The following is an 18,092-nucleotide window of genomic DNA, read 5'->3' on the forward strand; positions in this document are numbered from 1 at the left end:
GTAGCCACCTAGATGATGCTAACTGAGTTGAGGTATTCATATCATCATCTTACAGGAGAACCCCTATGGAGAATATTCTAGAGTTGGTGTCCTCCTATTTGACTAGAGATGGTCACATTTTTTATAAATGGTTCTTGAATCGGTTTATCAAATCTGCTATAAAGTTCTCCAGAAATGCACTCAAAATTTCTCCAGAAGTCCTGGAACTCCTAGATATACAAATATATTCAAGCAAGGTAAACAGGATGGTCCGTGTTTAATCTGGTTTGAACATGTTAGGGGATTGGTATTGGTTGTAGGATGGAAATGAGAAGGTGGGGTAAGACACTTATTAGAGATTGGAGCACACTGCCCCACCCCAACCACAACACCCCCACAGTCCAACTAACAAATCCCCCATCACCCCCTCTGCACAGTGGTGGGAGAGAGGTATATAAGGGTGGGGGAGGGGACACAGGTAAAATGGAGGGGAGGTGACAGATGTCAGAGAGAGGTGGGGAATGGAGCTTAGATGAAAGATACACAGTGGGGTGGCCACAGTAATTGGCTAGTATGATACATGCAAAGTTGCCCTTAAATTACATCTCTAGGATGATTTTACTGTGCCTGATGTCTTTCACTGATACCAAAGGTCCACTGCATGCTGGCTGCAGGTGTCCTTTTCTGGAGGAGGAGGGTGGGAGCCTTTCCCCAGTCTCTGAACTGCTTGAAGTCAGACCACTCTTGCTCTCAGCTGGTGTGTTGAATCTCCATTACTGTAGGTACAGATAAAACAATTTTAGGCATTGCAGAATGTAAAACAAACAAATCCTGCTTTTCCACCTAAGTCCTGGGTCTGGCCCGAGATTTGGAACACAGTTCCGAAACGGGTCAGACCCAGGACGGACCCCTTTTCTACTGCGGCGCCAATCTGGATTATTCCCGTTCTGCACCGTTCACACTGCACGCGGGTGCAGTGGAACACTTCACCCTGCGCTTGACGATGACATCATCTCCAAGTGCCGAGAAACCCCTAAGTCCCCATGCTGTAAACTGGACCCGGGTTGGATTACCCGACGTACCTGTTTACACTGTAGGGTTTCACAGATCGTTCCCGTGTTAAACCCTGTAAGTTACCTGGGTTGGATTGCCTAGTTATTCGACCTGGGAACACAACCCTGGCCCTTTTACACCTTTAAGCAACATGGGTTAACCCTGCAATAACCCGGGTTTTAGCTTTGGTGTAAAAGGGGTATTAGTAACTGGCAATGGCTTTTCGAGTTAAATGGTACAAGGCAGAGGAGTGTTAGAGCTGATCATAACAAGGTACATGTGCATGGTTTGAACTGAATTCTGGAAGCAATGGAGAGTCAGTGAAAGGGTGGCACAGCAGATGAGTGGCAGAAGAAAATATTAGCATTCAGAGTGGATTGTATGGCGGAAGTGGTGGGTGAGGGAATGGCAAGCAAAGAAGAGGTTACAGTAGTCAAGGCGGAAAATAATGAGCAAGTGGATCAGGATTTGCCAGTAAAATTTCCAATAAAAGGTTGAAGGGAGAATATTGCTTCCAGTGCACGGCATTCTGTTTCCCACAGTACTGATATGATCTAACCAGTTCCACAGAGACCAGCAGCTGTCAGTGAATTTACAGCAAACATGAGAAGTGTTCACCTCTGGCAGTTCTCAAAGGAACAGCGTGTCAGGGCATACATTTATACCTTAGCACATCAAGGAGTTGAACATTCACTTTTCTGAATCACATTAGCCCATGTCATGTATTTAAGCAATAAATTAATGATAAGTAACAGTTTAAGGTAGGGGTGGCCAGACTTCTCGACTGGTGATGTACTCTGGAGGCTGAAACTGTTTCACAATCTACTAAGAAGTGGGCCTTGGCGTACCCAAAAAGGGGCATGGTCCTGCAGCAAGCAAGGGTCATGGAGACTGTCCTGACAAAATCAGGAGCATTGGGAGGTAATGCAGGTAATGGGCGGCAGCACCAGGGAATGAGTTATAACCATCCAGCAAGGGCAAACAGGGAATGGCTGCTAACCACCTGGCCAGGGCAGAAAAGGAACAGATACACACTGACCACTCAGTACAACTGCCCTCTAAAACTGCATTATGGGCACTGACCCTTCTACACACGTCACTAATCCCACATATTACACAGAGTCCCCCAATACCTACACTGACCCCTCTACATAGATAACAGCAAAGTGACATCAAGAGAGGTGTGGCAACGGGCACACATCACCGGGACTGGCACTGAACTGTGTGGCAGGGAGGAGGCTGGGAGTCAGGGACACTTACACATACATGCAATGCACTCACCCTCTGGAACCGCGCTGGTGTCTCTGCCTCTCCTGCCCAGGGCAGGCACAGCAGATAACAGAAGATGTGGCTTCAATACACAGAATCAACCTGATTCTTATTGGCTGCTGCTGATACACGTGATGCCGGCAGATACATGACACAGACGCAGCTTCAACCAGCAGTGTCTTTGGTGCAGTACAGCAGACAATAAGAATTGGCCTGACTCTTATGGGTACAAGGCAGAGGATATACACCGCAATCAAATAAGGCTGGATATTCACCGCGATCAACAGGCCGAGTGTCCGTGGTTGATCGCGATGGGTGCTTTGGCCATCCCTGGTTTAAGGGCTATACCCACCTCTGTGAATTTTATATTGTGGGCCAAATATGTAATATAGACTCAACATCATGTGATAGAGCACTGCAAATACTGTAGATGGTAGAGTCAAAGCACTGACATCTGCCATAGGACAATACTTGGGAATTGAGTGAGACATCTCTCAACTGTGAACCTGAGCAAACCATGTTGCAATGCAAGGAGTGTAAATACATACATATTTTTACAAGTGGGGTAAATATTGGCTGCTTTTGCATGTAGCCCACACATACTGCACAGCTTTATTATTACTCTGCAATTTAGATGTCAGTTTGGAAAGACTCCTCCCAAATCTAAATCTCTCTGCACATTTAAAATCTTCCCCACCTGCAGTGCAGCATGGTTTCACCCAGAGTTGCCTACCCTCCCGATTTTCGCGGAAGTCTCCCGAATACAGGTGGGAGCTCCCGCTACCCCGTAAAGTAGGTTGAATCCCCCGCATTCCCTCTGCCCTGTCTAAAAAATCCGGACTGCGCATGCGCGAATCCGGAGGTAAAGGGGGCGGGGCCCGAGCTTAAGACGCAGGGGCGCACTCACCGGGTGCAGGGAGGCAGGAGTGTGGCTGCTGTGAGGTCTCCTGGGCACGCCTTCCCCTGCTCACAGACTGCTGCTCCCAGCATTCCCTGGCCAGCCTGTGATGACAGAGGGGGGAGGAGCCGACGCCGGAGGACACTGAAAACAGAGGAGCTGCCTGAGACTGTGAGTGTGTTAGAGCTCACTGCAGCTCCTGCCACATGTATAACTCATGTCAGTGCCGTGGGGGAGGGAGGGAGATCTATTACTGTGTAATTGTATGTGTGTAGTAATGTGATGTATGTGTGTGTGTGTGTAGTAATGTGATGTATGTGTGTGTGTGTGTGTGTAGCAATGTGATGTATGTGTGTGTGTAGTAATGTGATGTATGTGTGTGTAGTAATGTGATGTATGTGTAGTACAGTATGTGTGGGTGTAGTAATGTGATGTATGTGTGGGTGTAGCAATGTGATGTGTGTAGTAATGTGATGTATGTGTGTGTAGTAATGTGATGTATGTGTAGTAATGTGATGTATGTATGTGTGTGTAGTAATGTGATGTATGTGTAGTAATGTGATGTATGTGTAGTACAGTATGTGTGGGTGTAGTAATGTGATGTGTGTGTGTGTGTGTGTAGTAATGTGATGCATGTGTAGTACAGTATATGTGTAGTAATGTGATGTATGTGTGTGTGTGTGTGTAGCAATGTGATGTATGTGTGTGTGTAGTACAGTATGTGTGGATGTAGTAATGTGATGTGTGTGTAGTACAGTATGTGTGGGTGTAGTAATGTGATGTGTGTAGTAATGTGATGTATGTATGTGTAGTAATGTGATGTATGTGTAGTACAGTATGTGTGGGTGTAGTAATGTGATGTATGTGTAGTAAAGTATGTGTGGGTGTAGTAATGTGATGTATGTGTGTAGTAATGTGATGTATGTGTGTGCGTGTAGTAATGTGATGTATGTGTGTGTGTGTACTAATGTGATGTATGTGTGTGTGTAGTAATGTGATGTAATTGTGTGTGTGTGTGTGTGTGTGTGGAGGTGAAATCTTCATATGATATGTGTGAGACACTGTGTGTGTGTGAATCTATTCATGGGATGTGCTGAGACTGTCTGTGTGTGACTGTGTATGAGACTGTGTGTGTGACTGTGTGTATGAATCTATTCATGGGATGTGTATGAGACTGTGTGTGTGTGACTGTGTGTATGAATCTATTCATGGGATGTGTATGAGACTGTGTGTGTATATGAATCTATGTGTATGAATGATGTGTGTGAAACTGTCTGTGTGTGTGTGACTGTGTGTATGAATCTATTCATGTGATGTGTGTGAAACTTTCTGTGTGTGTGTGTGAATCTATTCATATAAATGAATGTGTGCGTCTGGGGGGGAATCTATTAATGTCAATATGGCAGGGTAGAGATGTATTAGTGGGGGAGCTAGGGCGTCAGCTTATAGGAATATATACGCCCATAGGTGGCGTTAGACACGCCCTTTGGGTGGAGCAGACCACGCCCCCACAAAGGCGCGTCGCATTCTGCAGCCATCTACAATCTCCCTCAAAGTCATTTTCAAAAGTAGGCAAGTATGGTTTCACCAAGATGATCAGTTGAGAGAGATATCTCTCTCTATTACCAAGTCTGAATCAGGCCCTAAGCCCACTGCTTATTGAAAAGCTTCCTCAAAAGATACATGCACCCAAGATCTATATTTATGTATTTATCTTGATTCTAGTACAGTATGTCGCTTTCTGTTCGGTATTTTCCCACTATTATCACATCTCCATGTATTGTTAATCCCACCCTTTGCCACCTACGTAGTGTGTGCAAGCTGGCTGCCACACCTGCTACTTTCATGAATGGGATGAACAATCTTTGGAATTGATAAATCGTTCTGTATCTCATAGTTTTTCATACTTTGTGGATATCTCATTCTTATTGATTTTTTCGTACTTTGTATCTCCCAATAGTTTAATTATATTTCTGCATATTGCTTATTCTGCCCATTGTAGTGCAACAAAGATGGATGTCTTGTCTGGTATTTTCGGATACAGCATAACTGATTACTTTGTTGGTATCTCGTACTTTGTATTTCATAATTTTTATCTTGTACTATGCACCCACTGTGACCATCTGTGTAATATGGTGTATTTCCTGCAAATGTGATTTGCTTTGAGTCCTTCTGAGAAAAGTGCCATATATATATAAACATGATTATTATATTATGTTGTATGCATTGTGCCAGAGAGTATATCTAACCAGATGAGGTATATTTTGTTGACATTCATCATATCGACATGGTAGTAATGTTGACATGCAGCACGTTGACATGCTTGGCATGTCAATATTTACTGTGTCAACATTCATCATGTTGACATGGATGAATTGTTGACATGATTAAAATGTCGAAAAATTGTCCCTGGTGGTCTAGTGGTGACCTAGCTGGTCCAGCAGCGTCTTCTGGGTCTGGCTGTGACATACTGATGACTTCGGCGGATCCTGCAGTGATTCCGGCAGTTAGTATCACAAATCCTAACCTCTAACCCTCTCAATAATGCCTATCCCTAACCTTCCCTCCCGCAGCCTAACTCTAACATTCCCCCTAGTGCCTAACCCAAACTCTTCCCTTCCGTAGCCTAACCCTAACCCACCTCTGCTGCAGCCTAACCCTAACCATCCTGTCCCTGCAGAATGTCAACATGTCGACATTCCGCAGATACTGACATGTTCAATATCGACATTTCAACAATGTTAATATCACTACTACATCCCAGTAACGTGCGAAGACATCAGTGGCTGGGAAGGCATACATGGAGATGGGTCTGAGTGCTGGAAGCCTGTCTCACCCCCTACTCACTGTAACTTTCCCCTCACTACACTAAGCTTCAGTGTCCATTGATCCTTCTACCTGCATCACTGTGTCTTCTCTTGATGCTGCTGACTGAGCTCCATCTATAAACACTGCATTGCACTTCCTGGTCACATGACACATCCAAGGTGTCCATCAGTGCTCAAGGCTTGCCCCCCATACTCAGAGGCATGCCTCTATTAGCTCTCTACTGTGCAGCTTACTGCCCTTACAAAGGTGGCCTTTTTCCTTTGAACATACACAGTCAAGTAACATTATTATGACGACCAGTTAAATAGCCAGAGTAACCGCCGTGTGCAGCACGGGCAGCAGCTAGACGGGCTGTGAGTGATTCAATATGGTCCTGGTAGGTTGGCACAGGATCAACAGCTGTTGGAGGGTGTGTGGTGGATTATCCATAGAGTGAACACAACAATTGGGGTGGTCCCACAGATGCTCAATTGGGTTCAAGTCCGGAGAATTAGGGGACCAGGGAAGGACTTGGAAATCTTGGTCATGCTCGTCCAACCACTGTCGGACATTTCTAGCCATGTGACATGTCGCATTGTCTCGCTGGAAGATCCCATCCGCCTCAGGGAAGACAATCAGCATGTATGGGTGTACGTGCTCTGCATGGATGGATTCATAACCGAATTGCCTTCCACCTGGATGAATGGGCCCAGAGAATGCCATGAAAACATTCCCCAGGCCATAACGCTGCCACCACCAGCTTGTGTTCTTCCAGCAATGGTTGCAGGGTGGTTTTCTCTCGATGTTTCTTGCCTTACACGCCAACGTCCATCCGTCCGATGAAGCAGAAAGCGTGACTCTTCGGAGAAGGCAACATTTCGCCAATCAGCGGGGGTCCAATTCCGATACAGGCGTGAAAATTGAAGCCTTTTCCGCCTATGCACCTTAGCATAGGTGCAGTGACCATCTGTTTGCTTCGGAGCCCCATACACAGCAGGGCTCCCTGACCTGTCATTTTAGACACACGTCTGGTGGCCCACAGGTTAATTTTGATGGTGAGCTGCTCCATTCTAGCGCGTCGGTCGGCCCTCACGCACCTTCGTAGCCGACGTTCACCTCTCACATAAATGGCACGTGGTGCTCCGCAATTTCCACGCCGGTTATTCACAATGGTGCCATTTGTCCAGTCACGATGCACCTTCACCACAGTAAAACGCGAATCGTTCACAAACTGCGCTGTTTCAGAAATACTGCCACCCTTGGTCCGAAAGCCATTAATGATCCCTTTTTGCACCTCTGAAAAATTGCCCCTTTTACTCATGACAGCAACTAGTGATGTGTGCAGACGTCCTATCGCACACCTTATATACCCACTAAGCCAGCGCAAGGAAAGTGACATACTTTGTGGGTTACGTGCTGCCGACGTCAAATTTAGTAGGTGGTCATAATAATGTGACTCGACTGTGTAGTTTTAACGACAAATGCAGTTGGATACTTTAGTTTTGTACTAAATAGTCATTTCTGCTCACAACATTACACGTGATGTTATATGGATACGTACATTAGAACTACTTTGTGATATTGCTCTGCTTCAGTAATGCTCTTTATGCTGGACTGTACATCTTATGGTTCTTGCTTTTGTTTAGAAATGTGTTACCAAGTTTGCCTTGGGTATAACGATGTTGTATATATTTTTTTCTGGGTCCTTGATGTTGCTGAGTGGTTTTGATGGATTATATACCATGAGAGAGAACTTTATAAATGTATTGTATATGCTTGAAAATCAGTACTTTGTTTTCAAAGGGGAATGTAACAATAATTGTTTAGGTAATTAGCAGGCAGTAAAATGTGTTTTGAATTTGTGCCTGCAGTCTATAGACTGTGCTCACTTTCTGGTCCTTAGGATGTTGTTCAGGGGCCTCACAGGTGGTCTTTATTTATTCAGCCGAAATAGCCCTATGATTCACTAGAGAAGCTGTAAGAAAACTTTAAAATTTACTATAACACTTATCTGGTGGAACACTATTAACCATTTTATTGTCCTCTTTACTGGTACACTGGATACACTGGGCCTTCTTTTATTTATCTGCACATCTCTCTCTGCAAATCTTTAGCAGCAAGGTGTATGATACAGAAGCCACTGGAAGTATTTTCCTATCCATAAAACAATATATCACCTTTATGTAGAACCTATGCACAAATCTTTCACCATCACGTTGCAAATGCACTAACAATCTACTACTGTATTAGCAGGCACATCAATAGACAAACTCATTTCTTCTCTTTCTTCAAATTAACTGGGATTTCCACACACAAATAGATAAAAGATAATTGCCACTCTGTGCACTATCCTAAATAACAAGTTTTTATTTGAATGCTGCCACAGTGCCACTTACAACTTGCACATCCCAATGGTTTACGTACATATCCGATTGTTGTGGGTCTGCGCATTGGGGGAGAGGACAGAGTGGGGGTGGGGCCAGAACTGTTGTACAAAACGGGATTGTGCAGCCCCCGTTTTGTCAGAGTGCCAAACCCAGGGGCCTGCATCGTCGGTTCGCAGATGCATGCAGGATTTGTCCATTTCCTACATACACCTTCTGCTGCATGTACATTTTACTTGTATGGTATTGCACAGCCGCTTGCTTCCCTGTATTGCACAACCTCTTTGTGTGGAATGGAAACCAGCACCCATATGCCTGGATAAAGACTTTCAAAGAGTTGAAATGCTTTGGATTAAGGATTTCTTGCAAATATGCTGATTTTGATGAAGTTTAATTAATTAAGTAGCAGTTTTCTAAGAATAACTTAGTTGTGATAATGCGCCAGAGTGGCAGCAGTGGATGTCCCTATGTCTCGCAGCAGCTAATTGACAAGCTGCGGCCGTTTGGGGGCAGGGAGCGGGCGGGGTTAGCCTCCATTCCTGAAAACTGGGAACTGCCATGGCCAGGGTTTGTGTCATCCTGGCTTCTGCTCCAGAGATGCGAGGGGCAATCTGAGTAACCTCAGGGTTAGGTAACAATAAGGGAGGTTGGGTTCCACACTAGTTCTTCTAACATGATAAACAAAAATGAGAAGAAAGGCAAAAATTTGACACCAATCTGCAGGAAAATCCCTGTGTGATTCCTATGTTTTGTTATTCTGGCGGTGTACCACAGAGTCAGTATACACAGAGTAATGATACAAGAGAGAAGAAAGAAAACTCTTTGGAGGCGCACTCTTGAAAAAATATAATAAATAGAATGTATATGATAGAGTTTAAAACTTAACTTTTAATCTGTATTAATAAAATAAGTTAATATACCACTTAAATTGTATAAATAAAATTAAAACTAAATCTGTTTCCTTATCTCACAATAATATCTGAAATTAAACTCTTCAGTGGGGATGAAAAGTCCTAAATTGGACTGGGGTGAAACTTTAAACAGTAGCTTCAGTAAACAATATGCATACCTCCCAACTGTCCCGCATTCAATGGGACAGTCCCGTTTTTCTGGGACTGTCCCGCTGTCCCGCCCGCAGGCTGTAGTGTCCCGCAGTGGGGGGGTTGTGGGAAGCACACACCGCTCCTCTGTTTAGGGCACACTGGGGGGACTAAGGGTTAGGCACCCCCCTGGGAGGTTTAGAGTTAGGCTAGGGGGCAGGAGGGTAAGACACCCCCGGGGGGTACTTAGGGTTAGGCACCCACCCGGGAGGGTTAGGGTTAGGCTACAGGGAGGGAGGGTTAGATACCCCCGGGGGGTACTTAGGGTTAGGCACCCCCTCGGGGGACTTAGGTTTAGGCAGCGGGGAAGAGGGAGGTTAGGGTTAGTTACTTAGAGGGGGGGAATTAGGGTTAGGCACTTGGGGGGGGAGGTTAGGGTTAGGCACCCCTAAGGAGGGTTAGGGGGGTTAGGTTAGTTTTTACTTACCTCAGGACGTTCGGGATTTCCAGCGCTGTCGGCCTGCCGCTGCCGGGATCTGTTGAGCTGTCGAGCCGCTGCTGCTGGGAATCGAACCTTGCGGCCGGAGGTATTTCATACCGATTCAATGCCGTACGCACAGCATCTATTCACAGTGCAGCCCAGCATCTCTGAGATGCTGGTCATGCCCCTTAGTGATGTAAACAGGGGCATGCCATCAGTCAGTTTATCCTCGCAAAAAGACCGTGCATGTGAATGGTTGTTGTAGGTTTATGCACAAAGTATATATCAAATCACTAAGGGCCTGATTCAGAGCCGCTCGTAAGCGGCCGCTCGTTCGCTCCGAGCGATGTTTGCCCAACTGCGCATGCGTACGGATCGTTATACGCATGCACGAACCAGTCAGTGCGGTCGAAATTCATGTGCTCGCAAAATAGCGAATGCCTGAAAATTTGAGTGACAGAAAGAGGCGTATGTGGGTGGTAACAGGGGAAGGTGCTTGAAAATGGGGAGTGAAGATCCGAACGCAGGCGTGCTTAAAGGTCAAAACAGGCGTTTTATGGGTGTGCATAATTAAAACAGCAGCGTCATTGACCACGTCACTGGGTTATGTTAGAGCCAGAACTGCTTGCAAGATTGCGGTAGGAAAAACCAACCACAAGAATAGCGAGCAGTTCATACCCTGGTCGATGTACTCGATTAATCTAATAAATAGCGGACATGACGTAGGATGCGAGCGGCCAGGGGGCGTATTTTTCCAAAAAACGACCGCAAGTTTTGTTCGCTCGTTCAGACCTAGAGGCGTGAACAGACCGCAAAGAGCGAACGGTTCATTTGAATAGCCACCCCTATTTTCTGGACGAGCGAGCGCTAATTGCGTCCGGCTCTGAATCAGGCCCTAAATCCACAAAGGGTGACATTTAGAATAGATATACTGATACTCAGTAGCAGGAATTTGTACATACAGCCATGGCCAAAAGTTTTGAGAATGACACGATTATTGGTTTTCACAAAGTTTTCTGCTTCAGTGTTTTTAGACCTTTTTGTCAGATGTTACTATGGTACACTGAAGTAAAATTGCAAGCATTCATAAGTGTCAAAGGCTTTTTATTGACGAAGAGAACACAGTCACCAATAATGCATCAAATACAAATGCTAATAAAATAAACTAGGAAGTTGCTGTAAAACGTAGAGGTATAACCCAGAGAATGTAAAAAAAACTGTGCAGTGTAAAGGTGGATACACACTTAACAATATGCTCCATGAGCGATCTCGTAAAGTGTTTGGCCTTGTTTGCCCGGGCGCTCCTGGGCAAATTACATTGAGCATACACACTGACGTCACCCTGCACTTCCCTGAACATGCAGGTTGCCCTGCATGTTCCGGCGACGGCAGACATCGTTAACGTGCCGCGTACATGCACACTGGAGGCTATGAATGCTATGAACGATAACAATATCGTTATCGTCCATATCATTCACTTTATCGTCTAGTGTGTAGCCTTTGCAGTATACAGTTGAAACACAAATCCATTCTGTATAAAGGCAGAACTTTGAAGGATGGATATGAGTTCATTCCTAATGTCCTTCTGGACTGGTTTCTCTGGTCTTTTGGAAGGTCTGAAGGTGCCCACACACATAGCGACATTTTACACGATTTGGCCGATTTCGACGAATCGTGACGACGAATTGGTTAAAAAAAGTACAAATCGTGAGTTTATACTCACGAGCACGATGCCGATGCGCGTCCCCGCTCGTCGTATATCGCATCTTCTGATCTGCCGTGCTGTAGGGCAGATTAGCCAACCATGAACACGATGGAAGCCGATCGTGAGGTTTTTTTTCCTCACGATGAATCGTACGATTCATCACACAATGCGGAATTTGACAGAAGCCTGGACACGCCCCATCGCCATCTTGTGCAGCATCGTGTATGGAGCAAGACAGTCGCACTTTGGGAGCCTGCACACTGAAGTTTTGTTTTGTTGGATATTTGGTGAGTATTTGTACAGTTTGCAACCACACTGACCACCAATATGTGCCCTCAGGTAATAAATGCATGACCCAGCCACCGCCCGCCATATTGAAGCGGGCGGTGGCTGGGTCATGCATTTAAGCTCCCACTGCCCACCAATGTGTGCTCCCAGGTAATAAATGCATGACCCAGCCACCGCCCGCCGTATTGAGGTGGGCGGTGGCTGGGTCATGCATTAAGCTCCCCCACTGCCCACCAATATGTGCCCTCAGGTAATAAATGCATGACCCAGCCACCGCCCGCCATATTGAAGCGGGCGGTGGCTGGGTCATGCATTAAGCTCCCACTGCCCACCAATGTGTGCTCCCAGGTAATAAATGCATGACCCAGCCACTGCCCGCCGTATTGAGGCGGATGGTGGCTGGGTCATGCATTAAGCTCCCCCACTGCCCACCAATGTGTGTCCCCAGGTAATAAATGCATGACCCAGCCACCGCCCGCCGTATTGAGGCGGGCAGGGGCTGGGTCATGCATTTAAGCTCCCACTGCCCACCAATGTGTGCTCCCAGGTAATAAATGCATGACCCAGCCACCGCCCGCCGTATTGAGGTGGGCGGTGGCTGGGTCATGCATTTAAGCTCCCACTGCCCACCAATGTGTGCTCCCAGGTAATAAATGCATGACCCAGCCACCGCCCGCCGTTTTGAGGTGGGCGGTGGCTGGGTCATGCATTAAGCTCCCCCACTGCCCACCAATGTGTGTAATACATCAAAAAAATAAATAAATAAACACGTATTTTACAAAAAAAATCACCAGACATTACATTTAAAAACACACATTATTTAAAGCTGGGGGTCTTCTACCTTTCGGTCTCCAGCTGTTGTGGAACTACAGATACCAGGATGACCTGCCACCCACCTTTGAAACTGTTTTTAGGGCATCCTGGGATCTGTAGTTCTACCACAACGACAGGCCCAAAGGTGGAAAACCCATACTGTCAAACAAAGAAAAACATTATATTACCAAGCAATAAACACATAACATTCCTGTAAAAGAAAACATGATTAGAATACCATAACAAACCTTTAAAAACCTGTAAAAAAGAAAATATTAAAACATTAAAAATGTGAACTATAACAACATTACATTTAACAAAACTATATACACAAATATTTAAATGTCCTTTTTTTTTCTTATTCATAGATAATGTCCATGGATTCAGAACGTGAATTCATTACAGGATTCATTGAAATCCTGCACTCGAAAGACTGTCTGTGGAAGATCAGTTCTCGGAAGTACCACAAAAAGTCGCACAAGTTGGCCGCACTCGAGGAACTGTTGGTGTATACGAAAAAATACATATCTGATGCAGACCTGAAAACTGTACGGCAAAAGATTCAAAATCTCAGGACAGTGTACATCAAAGAAAAAAAAGAAGGTGGATGACTCCAAAAAATCAGGAGCGGCTACAGATGAAATATATACTCCTGCGCTGTGGTACTACCAAATGATGTCATTCATCAGTGAACAAGAGCCTCAAAGGGAATCAATCATCTTGATGTCTGAGCGTGAGGGAGATGAGGAGGTTGCAGAAGTCTTGGTAAGTAGTGACACAGTCTAAACCAAAATCCTTAATGTTTTTGTCGTTAAATCCCAAATGTCCAATTTAGTCAGTAGTTCACAGACAGTCCTCCTGCCATCGTACAGCACCTGGTCCATTGAAATAGGTCATGTACTCCTCCCTCAGTTCTTTGGCACGTGCGGTGGATGTTGTTGTAGTTGGTGGTGCAGACACAGATGTCAAATGTTCAAATGTCCTCCAGGGGTCCTACATCTTCTGGTCTAGCTGGGACTGTTCCTCGTTGAGTAGATTTTCTTTGCAGAAAGTTGTGCAGCACACAGCATGCCATCACGACCCAGTCTATCTTCTCCACATGTAGATTGATGGTGGTGGTGTGGAAAATGCGGAAGCGGTTGCTCATTATTCCAAGCGCATTTTCCACAATGCGCCGTGCCCGGGATAGACGGTAGTTGTAGATCCTTTTCTCTCTGGTCAGGCCCCTGTGTGCAAATGGCTTCATCACATGTTCATGTAATGCAAAAGCCTCGTCTGCAACGAAAACGTAATTTAGGCCGTGCTTTGTCTGGTCCAGTGAGGGCAAGTTGAGGGTTTTGTTGGCGAGTCTCTGGTAGAAAGCCGTCTTTTTGAAGGACCCACCATCCGAAGCACGGCCATTCTTGCCGACATCCACAAACAGAAATTCATAGTTGGCATTCACCACTGCCATGAGAACGATGCTGAAGAATCCTTTGTAGTTGTAGTAATATGATCCGGTGTTGGCAGGTGGGTTGATGCGGATGTGTTTCCCATAGATGGCTCCTCCGCAGTTAGGGAAATTCCAACGTTGTTCAAAATCTTCCGCAATGCTGGTCCACTCCTCCACGGTGTTAGGAAACTGTAAAAATAGTAAAAAAGATGTTAAAACATGACTATAATATTTTTTATATCTTTTTTCCCTATATAGACTCCCACCCAAGACCCTGATGTAACATCCACACCGGACCTCAGTCTGCTCGGTGGCGACAGTGATCCGGAGAATAGCACACAAGTGGAAACTCAAGTTCCACCTGGACCCTCATCTTCTCAACAACCCCAAAAAAAGAAAAAAAAAGGCAGAAAGGAGAATTTTACAGAACGAGAGGACCATTTTTACAAAACGTAGAACGGCTGCTGCAGAAGCCCCCAGATGCAATAGATGATTTCACAGCTCATGTGAACAGCACATTGAGAAATCTGGATGCAGATATCCAAAGAAATTTTTTAAGGTTAAACTACGACCTCTTGAGTCGCTGTATGAGCAAAAATATCTCAAATTCTACATACATTGCAGATCCAATGCTATTTTCCCCTGCCCCAAATAGGTATGTCCGCCCCCCCCCCTGCCCAGTTAGATATTATGTGTGGTGTTTTTTTTTACTTACCTTGCAATAGTGGTACTGTAGCACTTTTACGATGGCTTTGCAGGTCTCCGGAATGATAACGCCCAAGGACTGAGGTGAGATGAGTGTCCCAAACTTCAGGTCTTCCAGTGACCTTCCTGTAGCCAGGTACCTCAGGGTAGCCACCAGTCTCTCTTCAGCAGGGATTGCCCTCCGCCACCTTGTGTCCTGTCTCTTGATGTGGGGGGTCACCAGATACAGCAATTCTTGGAAGCTGGCGTCATCCATGCGCAGGTAGTTCCGATAGTCGTCCGGGTTGTTCTCCTTGATCTCCATCAGCAGGGACATGTGAGAGCGGGTATCCCTTTGTAGCAGCCACTCCTTGGTCCAGCATGCTCTCGTCCTTCTTCGCTGGGCCCTCTTCCTAATCTCCCGGACCCCAGCTTCAGCGACCAACACTCTATACTGTTAGGGACGCATCAGTACAGAATTCAGGAACAGGATAGAATGCAGGTAGGTAGCACACACTTGCAGGTAGAATAAACTTTGTATAAGGCAAGCCAAATACAAAGAGCACAGTAGCAATGTACAGGATTCAGCAGGAATACACCTAGCCTCATCTAGTAGCAGAGCTGAATGTACACAGAGTTTAAAGGACGCGTGCTGTTTATACTCCCTAGCTAGCCCCTCCCATTGTTATGGCTATTTAAATTTCCCACCAATAGTCAAGAGCCTGTTTTATTTTTTTTTCAACTCACGATTTGTTATGGCCAATCTCACGATACGTACGATCCGATAGATCGTGAGATCGTAAGACAGATTGGGAGTCTTTTTTCCAAAATCGTGATCACGACGGCAAGGGAGCTCCCGTGAAAGTTCATGAGGAAATTGGCCATAAAATCGTATCGTGAGCACATCGGTATATGTGTGGGCACCTTAAAGGAAAGGCAGTAAGAAAGTTCCATAGCAGAGACAATGAATAGCAGTAGCAACAGGTTGGATAGGGATGGGAGCTGTTGCTACAGATATGTCCTCATACACCTAGCCTCAGAGCACCATGCAGCGTGAGACGTCCAGTGCAAATGAGCCGCTCAAAGCGCTGAATCCTCGTTTTTGCTTTTTTTTTCACTTTAATGTGTGTATTAGTTGTAACGAGATGCGATAAAACTGCTTCATGTGATTGCACTGATTCATCTGATTAGTGACACTTGTGTATCTGTGGGGCTGATTCAGAGTTGTATGCTATTACCACCACAGCTGAGATCCCGTACGCAGCTGCTGTGCGAAAATATCCATAATCTTCAGTCATCAGAATATGTATCGAGATGCCCACTGGAGTCTTTGCAGATCCAGCGTCTGCGTACAAAGACGCAGCATTGGTCGCAGATCATTTGATGTTAGAAGTCCTGAGCAATCCGATCAATGGTCGCGCAGTGTGGCCGCAGGAAATTAGATGCTGGAACCATGTTTACTGCGTACGGATTTGCAGGATCTAACGCCCCTGAAACGATCACAATATGCCTGCGTTTTTACCTTCCCCAAGTGCTCCCTGACTTTCAAGCATACTGCAAATAAACACTAACTGCGAGCAACTACGGTAATGCACCTTGACGCATGTGCAGTGCAATTCAGATGTATGCACAGGCAGCTGATAATCGCTCAACTACAAAAACATCGGCATAGCGCAGAGATCTATGTTGTGTGACTGAGGGGTAAAATTACTAAGATTCATGTTGGTCACGAGTTGATCTATTTTTAAACACGGATAAGAACAATCAAAATCGGGAGTTAAAAAATAAATAAATAAATAAATTTGGGTATTTACTTAGCTTCCATGTTTGTCGGGATCATGTTCTCCGATGGTATATTTGATCGTTCCTGTCAGTGTTTAATCCCCGTGTTGCCTACCCAGACAAGCAGCCTGTACATATCAGTGAATACACGCAGGCTGCTTGTGTTGTTCTACAGTGTGTAAATGGTTAAAAAAAAAAATAATAATAATTACGTGCCCCCCCCCCAAAGCATAACCAGCCCCGGGCTACTGAGCCAGTCCTGGTTCCTAAAATATGGGGGAAAAAACTAGTATGGTACCCCTGTATTTTAGAAACCAGCACTGGACTCCCAGAGCAAGTCCTGGTTTTAAAAATAGGGGGGGCAAAAATACTTGTCCGAGCTGGTTCGGGTCACTCGTTTCTTTGTTTTGCCAAGACCCGTTGGACACTGCTGTAGAAGTGGATTGAATCTACGCCAAGAGGTATGTGAGTATTGGATTTCTTTTTTACAGGTAACTCATTGGACTTCTACCTGGAGAAGGGGACGTAAACATCTGGCAGGAGGTAAGTGTGAGTGTGTTAGGTATGTAATAAAATTGTAAAATCTATGGTGTGTGTCTTGTGGTTTTTTTTATTACAGTAGGGGTTTTGGTGCCGGCCGCCTCCTGGCACTTGTAGTTCCACAAGTGCCAAAGGGCAGGCACGCTGGCACCTGTAGTTCCACTGTAAAAAACAATAGTTTACATTATAATTCCCCCACTCTTACCCCTACACCCACCATCCAGGGAAGAGCCCCGGGCTTCAGCGTAAGCCTGGGATGCTCAGGAAAGGGGTAACCCCTTTATTGGGGGGTCCCCCCGCCCCCCATGAGATCCTCAGCTTGCGTTGACTAGCTTGGGGTGTTAATGCTTTGGCCGGGGAGACCCGGTGAAAGGGTCCCCTAGCTGTGGCATTACACCCCGGCTAGAAATGAGTCCGGTGCTGGTTTTAAAAAGGGGGAACCCCACGCCCCCCCCCCCCCTATTTTTAAAACCAGGACTGGCTTTGGGTGCCCAGTGCTGGTTTTTAAAATACGGGGAACCCTACTCGTTTCTTCCCCCGTATTTTAGGAACTAGGACTGGCTCAGGAGCCCCAGGCTGGTTATGCTTTGGAGGGGGACACCCCACTTAATTTTTTTTAAATTAACCTTTCTTTTAATATTTACAGCCAGAAACATACACAGATCACACTGATCTGTGTATATTTCTGCTAGACACGCTGCTCAGGAGGGGGTCTATTTGAGACTTCTATTTGGACACTGAGTTTGCATTTATTACACCCGTGATTATAATCACGATGTTTGGTGAATTCCCGTGTTGTATTCCTGTGTAGTGCATCGTACCACTCTGTATTCAGACTCATTTGAACACAGATATACAAGTGTTGTATATCAAAATAATTGGTGTAGTCTCATGAATATGTTTTGTTGCATTGTGTTGTGATAGAGTTATATGTGG

General features: G+C 45.5%; 1 protein-coding gene across 2 annotated transcripts in view; it reads left to right on the forward strand.

Moving 5' to 3' along the window:
• Window positions 1–18,092, forward strand: part of UST (uronyl 2-sulfotransferase) — a 459,504-nt gene that overhangs the window by 230,990 nt on the left and 210,422 nt on the right. The gene's annotated exons all lie outside the window — the stretch shown is intronic.

This window comes from Taudactylus pleione, unplaced genomic scaffold (genome assembly GCF_031769625.1).
Source record: "Taudactylus pleione unplaced genomic scaffold, aTauple2 ptg000006l, whole genome shotgun sequence".
NCBI lineage: Eukaryota > Metazoa > Chordata > Amphibia > Anura > Myobatrachidae > Taudactylus > Taudactylus pleione.